Genomic DNA, 18,406 nt, shown 5'->3' on the forward strand with positions numbered 1-18,406 from the left:
CAGTACTGGGACCCCAACTATTTACAATCTATATTACTGACTTGGAAGAAGGGACCGAGTGTAACGTAGCCAAGTTTGCTGACAATACAAAGATGGGAGGAAAAGCAATGTGTGAGGATGACACAAAAAATCTGCAAAAGGACATAGACAGGCCAAGTGAGTCGACAAAAATTTGGCAGATGGAGTGTAATGTTGGAAAGTGTGAGGTGATGCACTTTGGCAGAAAAAAAATCAAAGAGCAAGTTATTATTTAAATGGAGAAAGATTACAAAATGCTGCAGTACAGCGGGACCTGGGTGTATTTGTGCATGAAACACAAAAGGATAGTATGCAGGTACAGCAAGTGATCAGGAAGGCCAATGGAATCTTGGTCTTTATTGCAAAGGGGATGGAGTATAAAAGCAGGAAAGTCTTGCTACAGCTATACAGAGTATTGGTGAGGTCACACCTGGAATACTGCATGCAGTTTTGGTTTCCATATTTACGAAAGGATATACTTGCTTTGGAGGCAGTTCAGAGAAGGTTCACTAGGTTGATTCCGGAGATGAGGGGGTTGACTTATGAGGAAAGATTGAGTAGATTGGGCCTCTACTCACTGGAATTCAGAAGAATGAGAGGTGATCTTATCGAAATGTGTACGATTAGAGAGGGCTTGACAAGGTGGATGCAGAAAAGATGTTTCCACTGATGGGGGAGATTAGAACTAGAGAGCATGATCTTAGAATAAAGAGCCGCCCATTTAAAACAGAGATGAGGAGAAATTTCTTCTCTCAGAGGGTTGTAAATCTGTGGAATTCACTCCCTCAGAGAGCTGTGGAAGCTGGGACATTGAATAAATTTAAGACAGAAATAGACAGTTTCTTAAATGATAAGGGGATAAGGGGTTATGGGAAGCGGGCAGGGAAGTGGAGCTGAGTCCATGATCCGATCAGCCATGATCTTATTGAATGGTGGAGCAGGCTCGAGGGGCCGTATGTTCTTATGTTCTTATTGTCACCCAATATGTAGCCATCCAAACCTTTTTGTACAGACCACTGGACAGCAATGATTCGCAGGAAACCTAAATATGTTTTTCCTTCCTTAGTCCAAGGTGACAAAGCTAATTGTGGCATCGATTCCACTGCCCCATGATAACTCAGCATAGATCAGGAAGTTAACCTGAGGCATTCCTTGTCTGTATGGTGTAGTATATTGAACTATTGTTGAATCATGTCTCCTTCAATTTAAGGTAAGTTTCTTTTCTTTGGTTTTCTTGGTCTGGGCCCCCTCTCTGGTTAACTGAGAGAATAGACAAACTCTTCCCCGGCTACTGCCAATAATCTTTGAAGACTGCCAGCTAGCAATTATTAAATAATATTTACAGCACAGAAATAGGCCAATTGGACCAACAGCTCTGAAACGGCACTCATCAAAGTCACAAATGACATCATTTGTGACTGTGACAAAGGTAAACTGTCCCTCCTCATCCTTCTCGACCTGTCTGCAGCCTTTGACATGGTTGACCACTCCATCCTCCTCCAACCCTTCTCCACCATCGTCCAGCTGGATGGGACTGCACTCAACTGGTTCCATTCTTATCTAATTGTAGCCAGAAAATCCCACTCCTGCATCATTACCTCTGGTGTCCCCCAAGGATCTATCCTTGACCTCCCCACCATTTCTGCTGCCCCTTAGCGATATCATACGAAAACACGGCTTCAGTTTCCACATGTACGCTGACGACACCCAGTTCTACTTCACCACCACTTCTCTCGATCCCTCCATTGTCAGACTGCTTGTCCGACATCCAGTACTGGATGAGCAGAAATGTTCTCCAATTAAATATTGGGAAGATTGAAGTCATTGTCTATGGTCCCCGCCACAAAATTAGTTTCCTAGGCACTGACTCCATCCCTCTCCCTAGCATCTGTCTGAGGCTGAACCAGACTGTTCACAACCTTGGTGTCATATTTGACCCTGAAATGAGCTTCTGGCCACATATCCGTGCCATAACTAAAACCGCCTATTTCCACCTCCATAACTTTGTCGTCTCCGCCCCTGCCTCAGCTCATCTGCTGCTGAAACCCTCATCCATGCCTTTGTTACCTCTAGACTTGACTACTCCAATGCACTCCTAGCTGACCTCCCACATTCTACCCTAAATAAACTTGAGGTCATCCAAAACTTGGCAGCTATGACCTAACTCGCACCAAGTTCCGCTCATCCATCACCCCTGTGCTCGCTGATCTACATTAGCTCCCGGTTAAGCAATGCCTCGATTTCCAAATTCTCATCCTTGTTTACAAATCCCTCATGGCCTCGCCCCTCCCTATCTCTGTATCTCCCTCAGCCTCACAGAGATATTTGCACTCCTCAAATTCTGTCCTCTTGGGAACCCCTAATTTTAATTGCTCAACCATTGGTGGCCATGCCTTCAGCTGCCTGGGCCCTAAGCTCTGGAACTCCCTCCCTAAACCTCTCTGCCTCTCTTTCCTCCTTTAAGTCGCTCCTTAAAACCTACCTCTTTGGCCAAGTTTTTGGTAATCTGCCATAATTTATTTTTATGTGGCTCGGTGCCAATTTTTTTTTTGTCTTATAACACTCCTGTGAAGCACCTGGGGATGTTTTACTACATTAAAGACGCTATATAAATACAAGTTGTTGTTGTTGTTGTTGGAGATCGTATATAAATATCGTTATATCGGTGACAGTATTTTCATGAGTTGGAGAGTGATGCCAATTGGCATGCTACGCCGGGATTGAGGGCAGCTGATCCATTTTCGAGTTCTCCGCTCGCATTGCCACCCATGTTAAATCACACCATGATTGCTGCCGCTAACAGGTCTTTCAGCAGCGTTAACGGCCATGTGGAGTCTGGCAGGACTTCTGAGGATGGACGCCGGAACTTCCTTTGCCAAGGTTCTTCTTTTGAACTTTAATTTTTTGCCCATCAGTTGAGGAGTGTGAAGGTTGAGAGGGGGTTGTATTTTCTGGCAGATTTCCGGGAGGCCTACGCTGTTTGTGGGTCAGTAAGTAATTTCACCCCTCAACTAAAACCATTTCCCATCAATACTCGACTCAACAACTGAACCTAAACAGTAGTTGTTGTTCAACGTCTGCAAAAAACATGTCACCCACAGTGACATTCACATCCACTCCTGTTGAGGCAGCTCTTGGTAATTAAATGTTATTCCTTTTATTGATACAGGTCAATAGTATAATGCGATCTGCCTAAACCGAAAACCAAACATGATTGCAATATTCTCGCGACCTGTGGTGGTGGATTCAGACTATTATATGACAAGCCTCACAGTTGGATTTCAGTTGGACAGGCCTAGATAATCAATGGGCCCCGTTAGGCACAGAGAAATAACTAAAGCTAATGATGAGACTCTACCGGACCTGTTCCCAGATTAGATACTTATACAAGTATTTTTTATAAACACTTTAATAAATGAGTGGACACCACAGGATTAATTGTTTGGGAACTACATTTGCAGTCATGCACCTCTCAGTCTTTGCAACACAACATGGAATATAGACATTTCAGTTACTCGTTTATTATATGGATATGTATCATCTAAGAATAATTTCATGTAATTATTGAGCCTTCATGAAGTATACAATGCAAATCGACCATACGTGTTTTTACCAATCAGTGGGTGAACCTCATTGCAATGATTGAAGATGATCTCTGATAAGATCGCTTTAATCTGCATTCATGTCATAAACAAACAAAAAATCGACCAACTTCGGGTGGCAGCTAATATTTTTGGAGCACGTACGGCAGCTGTTCGGTCGCTCCTTTCTTCCCCGTTCCCCTACACTGCAAGCTAGAGACAGGTGACCTTTAGCCTCCCTCTGAGATTAGCGCTGCAAAGAGCACCGCCACACTGCTGTTAATGAGCAGGCAGTACCAAAATGCCGATCCTGCCTGCACTCTCTCGGCCGGTGACTGTATTCCTTGGTCACCAATGTTACTGGCAGGTTTCCAGCATTTCCCAATTTCTAGGCCTGTATCTTTTCAGTAACTTATACTTTGTTACAATAATGACCTTGATAACAACAATTTCTCAGTCTCGTGTCAGGCATGTGGACAATGTGGCCACGGAGCTGGTCGAGTGCGGTCAGTGCTTCAATGCTGGGGATGGTGGCCTTGGCGAGGACAATGACGTTGGTGCGTTTATCCTCCCAGTGGATTTGCAAGATCTTGTGGATGCAGCGCTGGTGGTACTCCTACACGGCAAGCGAGCTCCAGGTGGGCAGAGGAAACTCTTCAAGAACACCAGCAAAGCCTCCTTGATAAAGTGGGAGAAGAGCATCCGGGAGGACACTGAGCACCTCGAGTTTTGTCGTGGAGAGCATGCAGAAACCAAACGCAGACAACGGAAGGAGCGTGTGGAAAATCAGACTACCCACCCACCCTTTCCTCCAATCATTGTCTGCCCCACCTGTTACAGAGACTGTAATTCCCTCACTGGACTGTACAGCCACCTGAGAACTCACTTTTTGAGTGGAAGCAAGTCTTCCTCAATTTTGAGGGACTGCCTATGATGATGATTTCCCAGTCTAAAACAGAAGTAAAATACAGCAGATGCTGGAAATCTTAAATAAAAACATAAAATGCTCAGCAGGTCAGGCAATCTGTGAAGAGAGAAACAAGAGTTAACGTTTTAGGTTGATGACCTTACCCCAGAAGGGCCCTGGGCCTGAGACGTTAACTCTGTTTCTCTCTCCACAGATGCTGCCTGATCTGCCGAGTATTTCCAGCATTTTCTGTTTTTATTTCCCAGTCAAATCCAATTTGAAAAGCATGTGGGTGTATTGAGTTAATGCTGGTTATAAAACGCTCCATTTTAGTCAAGCTCCTTATGCTGATAAAATCGTGGAATAATAACTGAGATAGCAGAAATATAAGGAAAAGATTAACAGCAGTTTATTCGGAAAATACCTTAAAATTCAACGTTCGCAGCAAGACACAAGAATACCACTTTATTATAGCAGCATATCTGTTTCAGGAAATCGCTTGATTATTTCTTCATTTGGGGGTAACATATTATCAGGGATCTACTTTACAGTACAGACTTCATTGGAAGAAGGCATTTTAACCGCAGAAGCTTGTCCTTCCAGTTTGGAACATGTACACACAAAACTGATAATCGAAAACAAAGGGCTCACGCACTTTAGTGTAGGCGTGGCTGATGAGATATTCAGCAGCGCCAAGATAGGCTGTTCTGAGAAACCCGAGAATTTGCGAGATACTTTACTTCCTGATAGGGGGCTGCGTTGCCCCAGCTCTTGGCCAGGGCCGGGCTGGTGCTGACGACAGGGTGTGCTGTCTCATCCAGCTAGAAATGTTTTGTAAGTGTGACCAATCTCTCCTGCTGACGCTGACAAATATGTATAACTTGAGTCATTTAAGTTTTGCCTTTTGTTTCTTGCCGCATTCTCCACACGCCATTGGCAGATGGAAGACGGCTGTTGAAGTTCAGAAAGCCACACTTTTGGGGAAGTGCACTGTTTTATCCTGCACATGACTGCGGCCCGTAGCAACGGCGCTTTTAAAATTTAAAACATCCTTCTACAACAGTTTCAATTATGTTCCCTTTTATATCAACTTTGTAACTCCAGTGCATTTCGTTGCTAGAACTGCCCTATCCAAATTGAAGGGCTTTTACACAAGCACATTCAAAACTTATCTCGAGTTTATACGGGGGTGGGGAGGGATTCTGCACATAAAATCTTTACATATATACAATGGACCTAACACTGAACTTAATAAAGCAACGCATCGCATCTCTGCTTTTATATTATTAACGCTTCCTGATTCACTGAGATTCCGATTCACTTCCTCCTTGACATGACTGGTTTCATTCCAGCGCATTATTACAACACTTGCTTCTTACTTATTTTTATAAGGTACATAATCAGTACCCTGAGCTGTGACCGTCTCCAAACATACAGCAGTCACCGAGGCCGACGGGAAGCTGCCACCTGTGGGCTAGGTCGCAGGTACATATCTTAAACCTTATTTTAACCGACTGATGTTAGAAATCATTCCAGTACCGACTTGAGAATTAAGCAGTATTATTGCATTTAGAACTGTATACATCGGCCACGTCACTACATTTTTCAATAAAAGATGAATTTGACTTTCATCTGACCGATGACTGAGTATACAGTACTTGTAAATGTTAAAATAGTCTTGTGGTCGATCATCGTTTCCTTATCAATTAGTCTATAACAAATACTGAAACTTTCCAATTCATCATGTTTGACGTAAAGGATTTTCTTTCGAAATAACTGCCGTTATATTTATCGTAACCATGGTTGTTAAAATACGTTAAAAAGCGCAGTATAGTGTTGCACTCGTTTTTCGCTCTATTGTTTTGCCATTGGAATTAATGAGATGTGATGGCGGGTAATTGAAGGGTGCTGGGGACACTCTGCGATCACCATGGCACTGAGAATCGCTTTCCTCTGAGGAGAACAGGGCAGGACCGTATTGGGTTTTTTCGGATTGAAATCAAAAGCTCTAGAAATAGCGCTTAAACGTGATCCATTCGCAATGCTTTTCACTCTGGTGCATCAATGCTTTAAGCAAAAAAAATCGCACCCGTTTAGAAGGAACGGTTCTTGGTGTGTACAAGTTACCTGTTGTAGCAACTAAACAAAACTGATATAGCTCTCTATGTGTCCTCAAATCTGCAATTTTTTTTTGATGGTTTTGTTTGTTACATTGTTATTAAATAATATGCTGTCCAAATGGGGAATTAAAATAATCTCTGTTGCTTTTTTTATATAATTGCGTTACATTACTCATGAATAGAATGTGACATAGAGGGAACGATTTAAAGAAGCTCAATCATCAGGAATTTCGAATTGCAGCAATAGAAAGTCCACCTTGGTGTGATGATGATGAGCTAGCCTCGCCATTGTGAAATACAGACTCATGGATAGAAGTGATGATAAAGACGTCATCCCACCAAGCGCTCGGCTGATGTCAAACTGTGAACGCAAAGCTTGACGAAATTGTACTTCAATCTGAAGTTTAAAATATTACTGCTTTGTAATCACTATACGACACACATTATTCCCAGGCATGGTCTGTGAACTCCATGGGGTGGTTTTATTTCGTCTTAGGTCTGTTTTGTTAATCAGAGAAGAATTCTCAAGCCAATAGGATGTTAGAGTTCATATGAGAAAGTGGAGTACTTCGTACCCCTGCAGTCTGGAATTTAAATTGTTGCAATGATTGTGACTCAAATAAGGACAAGTGGCAATAAGGGCAATAGACCTGTGATATTACAAATGCCCCACCCAGAAACTCAGGCACCAGGTATGCTGTATGATTGATTAGCCACTCTGAAGTAAGTCTTCCCTCTTGCAGAAGATCTTAAACTTCCAATAAACAAGTTGAGACCACAGAAGGTTTGCCATAGCCTATTGTGTTGGCAAAGGCTTTAAACAGTTAATAAAGATAGATTGAATTGAAAACTCATTTGGTTGAACCAAATTGTAGCACACTATCATCTGAAGCCAAGAATACTATGGGCTGGTCACCTGTCTTTGCAGGAAAATAGTTTGTGACGGTCAGTGGGTCTGTAATAGAAACATAGAAACATAGAAAATAGGTGCAGGAGTAGGCCATTCGGCCCTTCGAGCCTGCACCGCCATTCAATGAGTTCATGGCTGAACATGCAACTTCAGTACCCCATTCCTGCTTTCTCGCCATACCCCTTGATCCCCCTAGTAGTAAGGACTACATCTAACTCCTTTTTGAATATATTTAGTGAATTGGCCTCAACAACTTTCTGTGGTAGAGAATTACACAGGTTCACCACTCTCTGGGTGAAGAAGTTTCTTCTCATCTCGGTCCTAAATGGCTTACCCATTACCTCTTAATATGTGGGAAAAGGTGGGAAAGATTTTTGTTTTGGTAAAACACTACTAAGCATATGTAGAGGAAAGATATGTCCATTCCAGTATGAAAATAGTGATGGGAGGATGCATGAATATGGGATTCATTTTTACACTTCATTCATTAAATGTTTAATTTAAAACAATTGTACAATTTTTTTAATTAAGTGCAACATGGCAGGCACGGGAGAGTGACTCACAACTGCCTCATTGTTGCTGACTATCTTTGCCACTGCCCCGGGGATGAGTGGGAGTAACAATCTTCCTGACCAGCTGACATCTCAAGTGTCCAAAGTATGCTAGAGTTCACTGGGAACTAAGTGCTGACTTTCAAAAAAGATTATCACGTTACCCAATTTCACTTTATTTCAGTTTGATTTTGATGGGTAATCAGACCCCGGCCATCGTGATTACCAGCTGCTGGATGTCTTGTTTGTCTGTTGTTTGGTAGGATCAGAAAAATCTGAAATCATTTTTAGTAAAGATCTAGAGGAGACATTGACATCTCACTATATAGACATATTTACTTATAAAATATAGAGAAATATACTATGATATATTGTTTGCATAGTTCAGGGAATTTGCTGACAATATCATTTCTAAATAAATGTATAATTAATGATCCACTTTCTGGTATTTCTAACTAAAAGCAAGTAAAACTGTTCAAAATGATGTGAAATATGGTAAGGATAGATCCAAGGTTCAGATGTGTATATTTTCTCATTAGCTTTGATACTTTGTTTTCAAAAGTCACAAGCTACTTCAATATTTACAGAATGAACTACTTAGTTAAAGAACTGTGTGTACTGGACAGTGAGTAAAGATACAGTTATTGAATGGGTAACTAGCTTTCCCCCAAAAATTGTGGCTGTTTTCAAGATTATGGTTGAAACGAAGGGGAAACAGGCATCTGAATTTTATGAGTGAATCAAATGAACTTATCTCTCTCTTTCAGACAAATGAACTTATCTCTCTCTTTCTCTTTAATCACATTGCTGTGCATTTTGAGCATTTTGTTCTTATTTTAGAGTTTTTAAACATCCTGAAAACAGTCAGAAAGAATACAGAACGGGTTGACTAATTTGAAAACCCCTTATCGCTTTCAGTGCTACCTGCTGGCATTCAGATTGAGCTATGGAATGCATCAGATTGAGCTATGGATCTCATCAGAGACACTTTGGTTCAGATTTTGCAGTAGAAATAATGGTGAGGCTATCAGCGTCACCGCTATTCAGGAGTAAATCGGCATATGCACATGTGCAGTTAATGTGAAAATCAGGAAGTTGTTGTCCAAGTTGCCCTGCTCCTCTAGAAGCTTCGCTCTTACAGTATCTCGCCTAATGACTCGACATTGAAACACATGGAAAGGCATAGAGTTGCTGTACTTGCGCACTAAACTTGCCAGAAATAGTTAGGACTTGTCCATTCAAGTGCAAGTGAATTTTTACTGGCGTGATGAGACTTAATTACCGCAGAACAACTTCTCTGGTACTGAAAATTACAAGTGTGGAGTCTCATTCCTTCAGATTTTCATTATTGTTGGAGATTTTAAAAACTTAAAAAATGTAACTACTTTTTTAACTTTTTCTTTCTGTCTCCTTTATCTCCCTTAATCTCATCTATTTTTTCCCTCATGTTATTTCACTTTCTGTACATGATTTGGCATTGAATTAAATATTCTAACTTGCACTTCCTGGTTCAGACTCTGCTTGGCTCAGTGAGGATTCCTCAATCTGATTGGTTAAGGAAACACACCGTTCCTTGGCCTGTTCAGATAGGTCCCAGATCCCCTGTAGAGGGCGCCACGCTGTTTTTGATTTCTAATAACTGCAACTTTCAGTGCAAAAGCCCATAAATAGTCCGTGGGCATGTATAAGTGTAATGAATGGCTAGTGCCGTTTGTTCACCACTGAGCACAAAATCTGGGTCCTTGTGGTACCAAAAGTCGACCTAGGTACATCACTTCCAACTATTCTACAGTATGAACAACACCTGTTCTCCTGTCTATCAAACAACATTCTAGCTATGCTGCTTGAATTTTTCTATGAACCGCGGCCTTTGGTTGCTTTCCCTCCCTTTCCAGAAGTAAGGAAAATTGGGAGGTGAGTATAAGGGGCAACTGATCCAATACCACCAGTTTTATGCCCCCACTAAAGTTGAAAGTTACCTCAATTGCATCTATGGGACAGTTCAAGTAACTCAGGGTTCCCTTCCTCTGCTGTCTCTAAGGACGATCACCAACTTTTCTCCTTTAACACTCTACCTGCAAGCTGAGTCCCTCTTTTGGATGAGATGTTAAACCAAGGTCCCATCTGCTCTCTCAAGTGGATGTAAAAGATCCCATGACATTATTTTGAAGAAGAGCGGGTGAGTTATCCCTGGTTCCCTGGCCAATATTTATCCCTCAATTAACACAACAAAAAAAAACAGATTAACTGGTCATGATCACATTGCTGTTTGTGGGAGCTAACTGTGCGCAAATTGGCTGTTTCGCTTCCTACTTTACAACAGTGACTACATTCCAAAAGTACTTCATTGGCTGTAAAGTGCTTTGAGACGTCCAGTGGTCATGAAAGGTGCTATATAAATCCAAGTCCTTTTCCTTTTCTTTCGTTTCCATGACAACATTCTGGAGACCAAAATCTAGGGACCTCCTCATCTGCTCTGCTGCTGCAGATTGCATTCAGCTGCTCCTTGGCTTAGTTGTAGCGTTTTCACCTCCTAAGTCACAAAGTTGTGAGTTCAAGTCCCACTCCATAGATTTGAACATATAATCTAGGTTGACACTTCAGTGCAGTACTGAGGGAAAGCAGCACTGGCAAAGGTGCTGTCTTTTGGATGAGACATTAAACCAAGACCATTTCAGCACTCTCAGGGGGATGTAAAAGATACCATTGCACTATTTGAAGAGCAGGCGAGTTCTCCCCAGTGTCCTGGCCAATATTCATCTCTCAACCAACATAATTAAAACAGATTGTCTGGTTGTTTATCTCACTGCTGTTTGTGGGACCTTGCTGTGGGACATTACAATATTGACTACACTTTAAATGTACTTCATTGCCTGTAAAGCGCTTTGAGACATCCTGAGGTCATAAAAGACATTATATAAATGTAAGTTATTTGCCAGTGCCCTTGTTAGTGCCAGGTTGCTCTGGCTCATGCCAAGATGCTGCAGGCAGCAGCCGATCCCTCTAAGCCCGATGCTACTCAAGGTTGTCCTGCATGGTCATCTGAAGTGTCCTCAATGGAAGCTCAACAGACTGCCATCTTCCAAGTAGTCGCCATTGGAGAAATGCCTATAGGAGAACTAGGATCGATAAAGAAGCACACAAGATAGGCATTAAATCATAGCGGGCATAAGGGTGATTCTTAATTATTTCGATTAACTTTCAGAGATGTAATTGAGTTGATCGATAAATTTGTTTATTGTTCTGAATTTGGTGTTGGTGTTTATCTTTGTTGTGAAGACCGCCTACCTCTACCTTCGTAACATTGCCCATGCCTCAGCCCATCTGGTGCTGAAATCCTCATCCATGCTTTTGTTACCTTCAGACTCAACTATTCTAATGCTCTCCTGACTGGCCTCCCATCTTGCACTCTCCATAAACGTGAGCTCATCCTAAACTCTGCTGCTTGTATCCTAATTCCCACCAAGTCATGTTTACCTATCACCCCTATGCTCACTGACCAACATTGGCTCCCAGTTCAGCAATGCCTCAAATTTAGAATTCTCATCCATATGTTTAAATCCCATTATGGCCTCACCCCACCCTATCTCTGTAACCTCCTCCAGCCCTACACCCTTCCAAGACATCTGCGTTCCTCCAAATCTTGTGCAAGCCTCAGTTCCTTTGCCCCGCCATTGGTGGCTGTTCTTTCAATCATCTAGGCCGCAAGTCATATTGGGGATGGGTGGGCGGATTTAGGTGAAGTGGTGTCTGAGCGCTCTGGCAGGGGACACTGCTGGTCACTGCCTCTATTCCTACTCCTCCTCCACTTCCTGCCCTTTCCCCTCTTTCAGCTCCTGATGGTAAAGGCTTATCAGGAAGTGATAGCCTTGTCACACAGTAACCAGCCTGTAACTTGGTGGCCTAGTTGGAATAAAAGCAGTGCACATGACTGGCGCAAAATGAAAAACTCATGACTGCTGCCAGGATAGTGGGCACAGACCTACATGATGCACTGCCTGTGGTCTCAAACCAACTGTACATTGAGGGAGTGGCATCTCTTTCGATTGGTGATAGGGAACATACAAGGCAATGTGTATACAGTCTATGGCACCTTGTACCTTGGAAAGCGTGCCATGCTGGCGAAGTCTAGTGCCCTCTTGTCCTGCTTCACTGTGTCCACAGGGAAGGGAATGTAAATATTTTTCAAGGCATAGAGAGCATTGGTGACTTCCCTGATATATCGGTTTGTTGCAAATTGGGAGATGTGGCAGATGTCACTTGTTGCAGCCTGAAAGGAGCCCGTGGCTTAAAAGCTGGTGATCTTGTCAGCCACAGGCAGTGCTGTGGCTCGGGTGCGAGGCTCGGGTTGTGACTGCAGCATGTCGGTGACAGTCTCCTTGGTGAAGCGAAGGCATCTCAGACATTGCACCTCAGTGAAGCTAATGTAGGAGAAGTCCTCCCTGAGTACACGCTGTGGATATGGCCTCCTCCCTTTTGTCCCAGCTGCTCCTGCTCTCTATGTCTTCCTTGCTGCTTCCCTTCATTCTCCAGCCCCAAAGTAAGCCCGACCAGACACCCATGGCTGCAACCAAACTCTCTATGAGGCGGCCACGTAATGAAACAACACCAGAAAATCTTGCTCTATTTAGACAAAGTGAACTCTCCAGAGTGATAAAACGCACTGAAAAACTTCCAGAAGTTACAAACTGACCTGTAAGTACTGCATAGTCCCTTTAAATATTCTTCTTGCCTGTTAGCTTCACGTCATGCTTTTCGAGTTCAGCACGTGGTGAGTGAAGCGCTGAGGCGTACCAAAATTGAACAGGGGTCCTGCAAGAAGCATAGGATTCTAATTTAAATAAATTATTTTGCTGTTTAAGTAACCCAGATATGCAATCTTGGTGCCAGTGTATCCACCATAACCAATATGGCAGGCAGCGCACTCCCTGTCCATAATAATGTCCATCAAAGTGGTCTTTTCCCATTGGGGAAATCTATGAAAAAAATGGTAGATAGTAGACGGATTGCCTGGTATGGCACCGAGCCATCGAGATCATGTTAGTCTGAAGTTCAATTCCTGCTCTCTGCTCAGTTAGTTGATCTCAGTTGGGGCAGTAACAAGGATGCTCAATTGGCCTCAGATCTAGTCCAGGGAGGTTTGTATGCTGATCTGGTGTTGTGAAATTCATCTCACAATGGAATGAAGGTGGATTTCACAAAATTATATTCCAGAATAATTTCTTCAAATGGTTTTATCATACAAATAAAACATTAAAAAGGAAGGAAAACTTGGGGAAGCATATATTATTTAAATTACTCCCTCATTTTATATTGTACTAATATTAAAATATTTTTAAAATTACAATACTGCATCTTGGGATGCTCATATATCTAAATTTGTTTTACATAGCTATGATTTAAATTGGAGGCAGGTCATTTGCTAAGAACAAAATGGTGGATCTGAGACACTCCCTCTATCAGAACCAAACAGGTATTGCACTTGTAATCCTGATATCAGCATCAGCAGTTATTTTGTTCTTAGAATCATAGAATCATAGAATGGTTACAGCACAGAAGGAGGCCATTCAGCCTGTCGAGCCCGTGCCGGTTCTCTGCAAGAGCACTTCAGCTAGTTCCACTCTTCCATCCTTTCCCCGTAGCCCTGTAAATTGTTTTCCTTCACATACTTATCCAATTCCCTTTTGACAGCCACGATTGAGTCTGCCTCCACCACCCTTTCAGGCAGTGCATTTCAGATCCTAACCACTCGCTGTGTAAAAAACGTTTTTTCTCGGGTCGCCTTTGGTTCTTTTGCTAATCAGCTTAAATCTGTGTCCTCTGGTTCTCGACCCTTCCGCCAATGGGAACAGTTTCTCTCTATCTACTCTGACTAGACCCATCATGATTTTTACCTTCTTTGCACTAAGGAGAACAATCCCAGCTTCTCCAGTCTATCCACATAACTGAAGTCCCTCATTCCTGGAATCATTCTCACAAATCTTTTCTGCACCCTCTCTAAGGCCTTCACATCCTTCCTAAAGTGTGATGCCCAGAATTGGACACAATACTCCAGTTGAGGCCGATCCAGTGTTTTATAAAGGTTCATCATAACTTCCTTGCTTTTGTACTCTCTGCCTCTATTTATGAAGCCCAAAATCCCATATGCTTTTTTAACTGCTTTCTCAATGTGACTCAATGATTTGTTCACACTTACCACTAGGTCGATCTGTTCATAAGAACATAAGAACTAGGTTCAGGAGTAGGCCATCCGGCCCCTCAAAGCCTGCTCCGCCATTCAATAAGATCATGGCTGATCTTCTACCTCAACTCCACTTTCCTGTACTGTCCCCATATACGTTGATTCTCTTAATATTCAAAAATCTATCGATTTGTCTTGAATATACTCAAAGACTGAGCCTCCACAGCCCTCTGCGGTAGAGAATTCCAAAGATTCACCACCCTCTGAGTGAAGAAGTTTCTCCTCATCTCAATCCTAAATAGCTGAACCCTTATTCTGAGATTGTGACCCCTGGTTCTGGACTTCGCAGCCAGAGGCAACATCCTCCCTGCATCTACCCTGTTTAGCCCTGTAAGAATTTTGAATGCTTCAATGAGATCACCTCTTATTCTTCTAAACTCTAGAGAATATAAGCCTTGTCTGCTCAATCTCTCCTCATAGGACAATCCACCCATCCCAGGAATCAGTCTGGTGAATCTTTGTTGCACTCCCTCTATGGCAAGTATATCCTTCCTTTGGTAAGGAGACCAAAACTGTACACAATACTCCAGGTGTGGTCACACCAGGGACCTTTATAATTGCAATAAGATGTCTTTACTCTTATACTCAAATCCTCTTGTAATAAAGGCCAACATACCATTTGCTTTCTTAATTGCTTGGTGTACCTGCATGTTAACTTTCAGTGATTTGTATACAAGGACACCCAGGACCCTCTGAACACCAACATTTCCCAATCTCTCACCATTTAAAAAATACTCTGCTTTTCTATTTTTCCTACCAAAGTGGATAACTTCATATTTCTCCACATTATATTCCATTTGCCATGTTCTTGCCCATTCACTGCCTGTCCACATCCCCCTGAAGCCTCTTTGCATCCACCTCACAACTTACAAGCCCACCTAGCTTTGTATCATCAGCAAACTTGGACCTTCATCCAAATCATTGATATAGATTGTGAATAGCTGGGGCCCAAGCACCCACTTTAGGATTGTACCCTTTAGTTTCTATTGCCTCTCCTCGTTTCACCTACCAAAATGTATCTTGTGACAAAAAAAATCCTTAATGAAAGAAGCAGAAACTTGACACCACATCTGAGATGTTCATGTTGAGGCAAATGATTTAACATGCTGCGGCATCCTATGAATTTCTACTCTTACCGCATGATTTGCTGCCCAATTACTGTAATTTTGCATTACAAAAAGTCCCAGAGGCAGTGAAAAGCAATTCAAAAATTACTTGCCCTAAGAGTCAGTTGTTGTTGTCAGTGTTTGAACTTTTTTGACAGTCATTCTTCTTCTCATTCACATGTCTCTCTGAGTCATGCAACAACTACTGCTGAGAGGGTGTGTGCAGCCTGCTCCAACCTCTGCCTTGGTGCACATAACATCATTTTCAGGAAATGGGTTTGGCTTTGGCTTGATTCAGACATTTTTTTCCCATTTATCTACACTCACTGCTATCCAATGCACCTTAAACATTATAGGAGTAATTTTAGCCTAATCCGACCAGCAGGAAACTGACAGGATTGAATCTACTGCCCATTTTAGTTTCCATTGAAATCATTATAGCTTTGAACTATACTTATCTGTATTAAAGAAATAACTTCCATTTATACAGCACCTTTCACATTTAACTGTAGTTATTCTTATGTTGTTACGCAAACACAGCAGCCAAAGTATGCACAGCAAGATCCCACAAACAGTAATGAGATAAGTGACCAGTTAATCTATTTTGGTGCAGTTGGTTGTGAGATAAATGGTGGCCAGTATACCAGGAGCAATCCCCTGCTCTTTTTGAATAGTGCCATGGGGTCTTTTTCATATCCCTGATTAGGCAGACAGAGCCCCAGTTTAACGTCTCATCCAAATGATGGCACCTGCAACAATGCCGCATTCCCTCAGTACTGTACTGAGCCAAGCTGACACTTATTTAAAAAAAATTAACCCATGGAAGTACCTTGCCGTGTTTATTATGAGAAAATACATCAAATGCTCACTTCACTACAGCACCAAATTAAATGGACCTAGGCTTCTTATAGAAAATTTCTAAGTCTGTCACTTGTTCATGTGATGTTGATTCTGCAATGTGATGAGATAATTTCAAACAACTTTGCACAGTAATACATTTTTTTCACTTAAAGCATTTTAAACTACTGAAAAATAGAGAGGGGACAGACTGAATTAACTTCCTTCAAGTAGCCAACATAGCAGAGTTTCAATGTGGGCTGTTTCTAGGTGTTCTAGAAACTAAACTTATCTGCATTGTCCCTAGCCTTTTAAAATATTGCTCCGAATATGCTGAGTTTCTGAAGGTCAGCAATTCCCATACTTCACTGAATGCTGTCTCTAATTCGTTCCATGGTTTCTAATGTAATGTGCTGCTTGTAACTCCTTAATTATCCTTTCTGTGACACACCCTATAATAGTACAATTTTAAATGTCTCCCTCAGATAGTATTACAGAAATCACTGTATGTCCAGTACAGTGATGTTGAACAAGTATAGAGTTTGCTTTCTTTGCATGAAGAGTACAGTTAATGACGTCCTTGGGTTTGTTTTGTTCTGGTTGCACTGTTATTCAACTGGAATTATCAGCGTGTGACACCCACATAGCTGTCATCAATCTTTATCGTCAAGAGTATCAAATCACTAGACTAAATTCTGCAGGAAACCATAGGGGAGATTTTTCCATGGCGAGATACCTGTCCTGCTACAAGGACAGATTGAAAAGTGTTGGGTACACTGCTCATGATTTATGATCTGCTCTTGCAGCTGGTCAGGCATCTCACCACAGGAGAAAACTTAGGAAATCTATCCTCATATGTATAAACATTGTTGACAATAGCTTCATTTCACAGTAAAATTTTGTGTTTCCTGCCATACTTACATTGGTGAAATAAGCCCAACCTGACTTCACATTACTTCTTACCTTTACCAAGTATCCATGGAAGAAAGTGGCTAGTGAAGATGAAACAAACCATGCCCAATGTCACTATGTCCAAAAGCTGACATAATTTATCTCTAAATTGTTGACTGACCAGGATTGTTTGGTCTCAGTGCTGCACTCAGCAATAAGTAATACAAGTTTTTGTTTCTTCGTTTTTTCTTTAGCAAAACAGCAATGACAAAAAGTAATTCGGAAAATCAAGGCAACATGTGGTTAAAAAGCCAAAACAAAGGCCGTTTCCCATTAGAATCAATAGTTCTGAATTCATTTCTGGTTTGAATAATCTGTAGTGCTGGTCCTGGACATACAGAAAGTGCAAATCAATGTCATCACTGTAGTTATGCTAGATCACTAAACTGACATGGAGAGATCTGATACTCTCAGCAATAACCAGAAGTAGGAAGAGAAAATTATATTGCAAGTCATTGGGGAATAGTTTTAAATGCCAACCAATGACCGACAGCAAAATGACATTCACAGAAATTTGGCAAGAGGTTTCTCTAGGGAATGACATGCAAGGAAAACCAAGAAGATTAGTGAAAGGAAGAAATAAAATAGGAATTTAAAAAGAGACTTTCAGTGTGGGTGGACTAGATTTAGGCTGTGGGCCATGGATTGCATGCTATTATTCTGGAGCGATGAGACACTGAATGCCTTTTTTGTTCTCCCTTTCCCTTTCGCCTAACCTGTCAATTAGATTACCTAGAGCTGATAATTTCGAAGGTGCAAGGCCTTGACAAGTTTCATTTCATTACTATTGGGCTCAAATTTGGCCCACCCCTTTTTTCGGCGCACTCACCAGAGATGCGCCGACTTTGTGGGCTGAAAATGGCGCCGAAAAAAATCTCCCCCCGATTCTGGCCGTTGTGTTGCCTCTCCCGGGGCTTAGCGCGGCGTGGCCGGTCGATTGGGAGGCGGAGCTAGGGCCCTGCACCAGAAACAATGCCGGCAAATCTGCACATGCGCATTGGAGTGTGCGCGTACGTGCAGTAGCCCCTGCCCCCAGCCTCTGTGTGCGTGCTGCAGCGGGGGACCCGATGCGTCCCCCCCCTATCCCAGGCCGAGTGGCCTGCTGCACAGGCCGGCCCGTTGCCTTCCCAGGCTAGAAGGTCACAACAAGTAGGTTGGTGCGGGGGGGACGGGTGGAGTTTTGA

At 42.3% G+C, this 18,406-nt stretch overlaps 1 protein-coding gene across 5 annotated transcripts in view; it reads left to right on the forward strand.

The window, feature by feature from the left end:
- The first annotated feature begins 5,322 nt into the window (after nt 1-5,322).
- The window catches only part of rbm47 (RNA binding motif protein 47), a 286,762-nt gene continuing 273,678 nt past the window's right edge, over nt 5,323-18,406 (forward strand). For 3 of the 5 annotated variants that reach the window (XM_070870331.1, XM_070870319.1, XM_070870363.1), the window contains exon 1: nt 5,919-5,991. The gene's annotated coding sequence lies outside the window, so the exon portion shown is untranslated. Of the gene's footprint in view, nt 5,341-5,918; nt 5,992-18,406 lie in introns of those variants that run through there. The other 2 variants (XM_070870324.1, XM_070870347.1) reach the window with 2 other exon arrangements.

This window comes from Pristiophorus japonicus, chromosome 2, assembly GCF_044704955.1.
Source record: "Pristiophorus japonicus isolate sPriJap1 chromosome 2, sPriJap1.hap1, whole genome shotgun sequence".
NCBI lineage: Eukaryota > Metazoa > Chordata > Chondrichthyes > Pristiophoridae > Pristiophorus > Pristiophorus japonicus.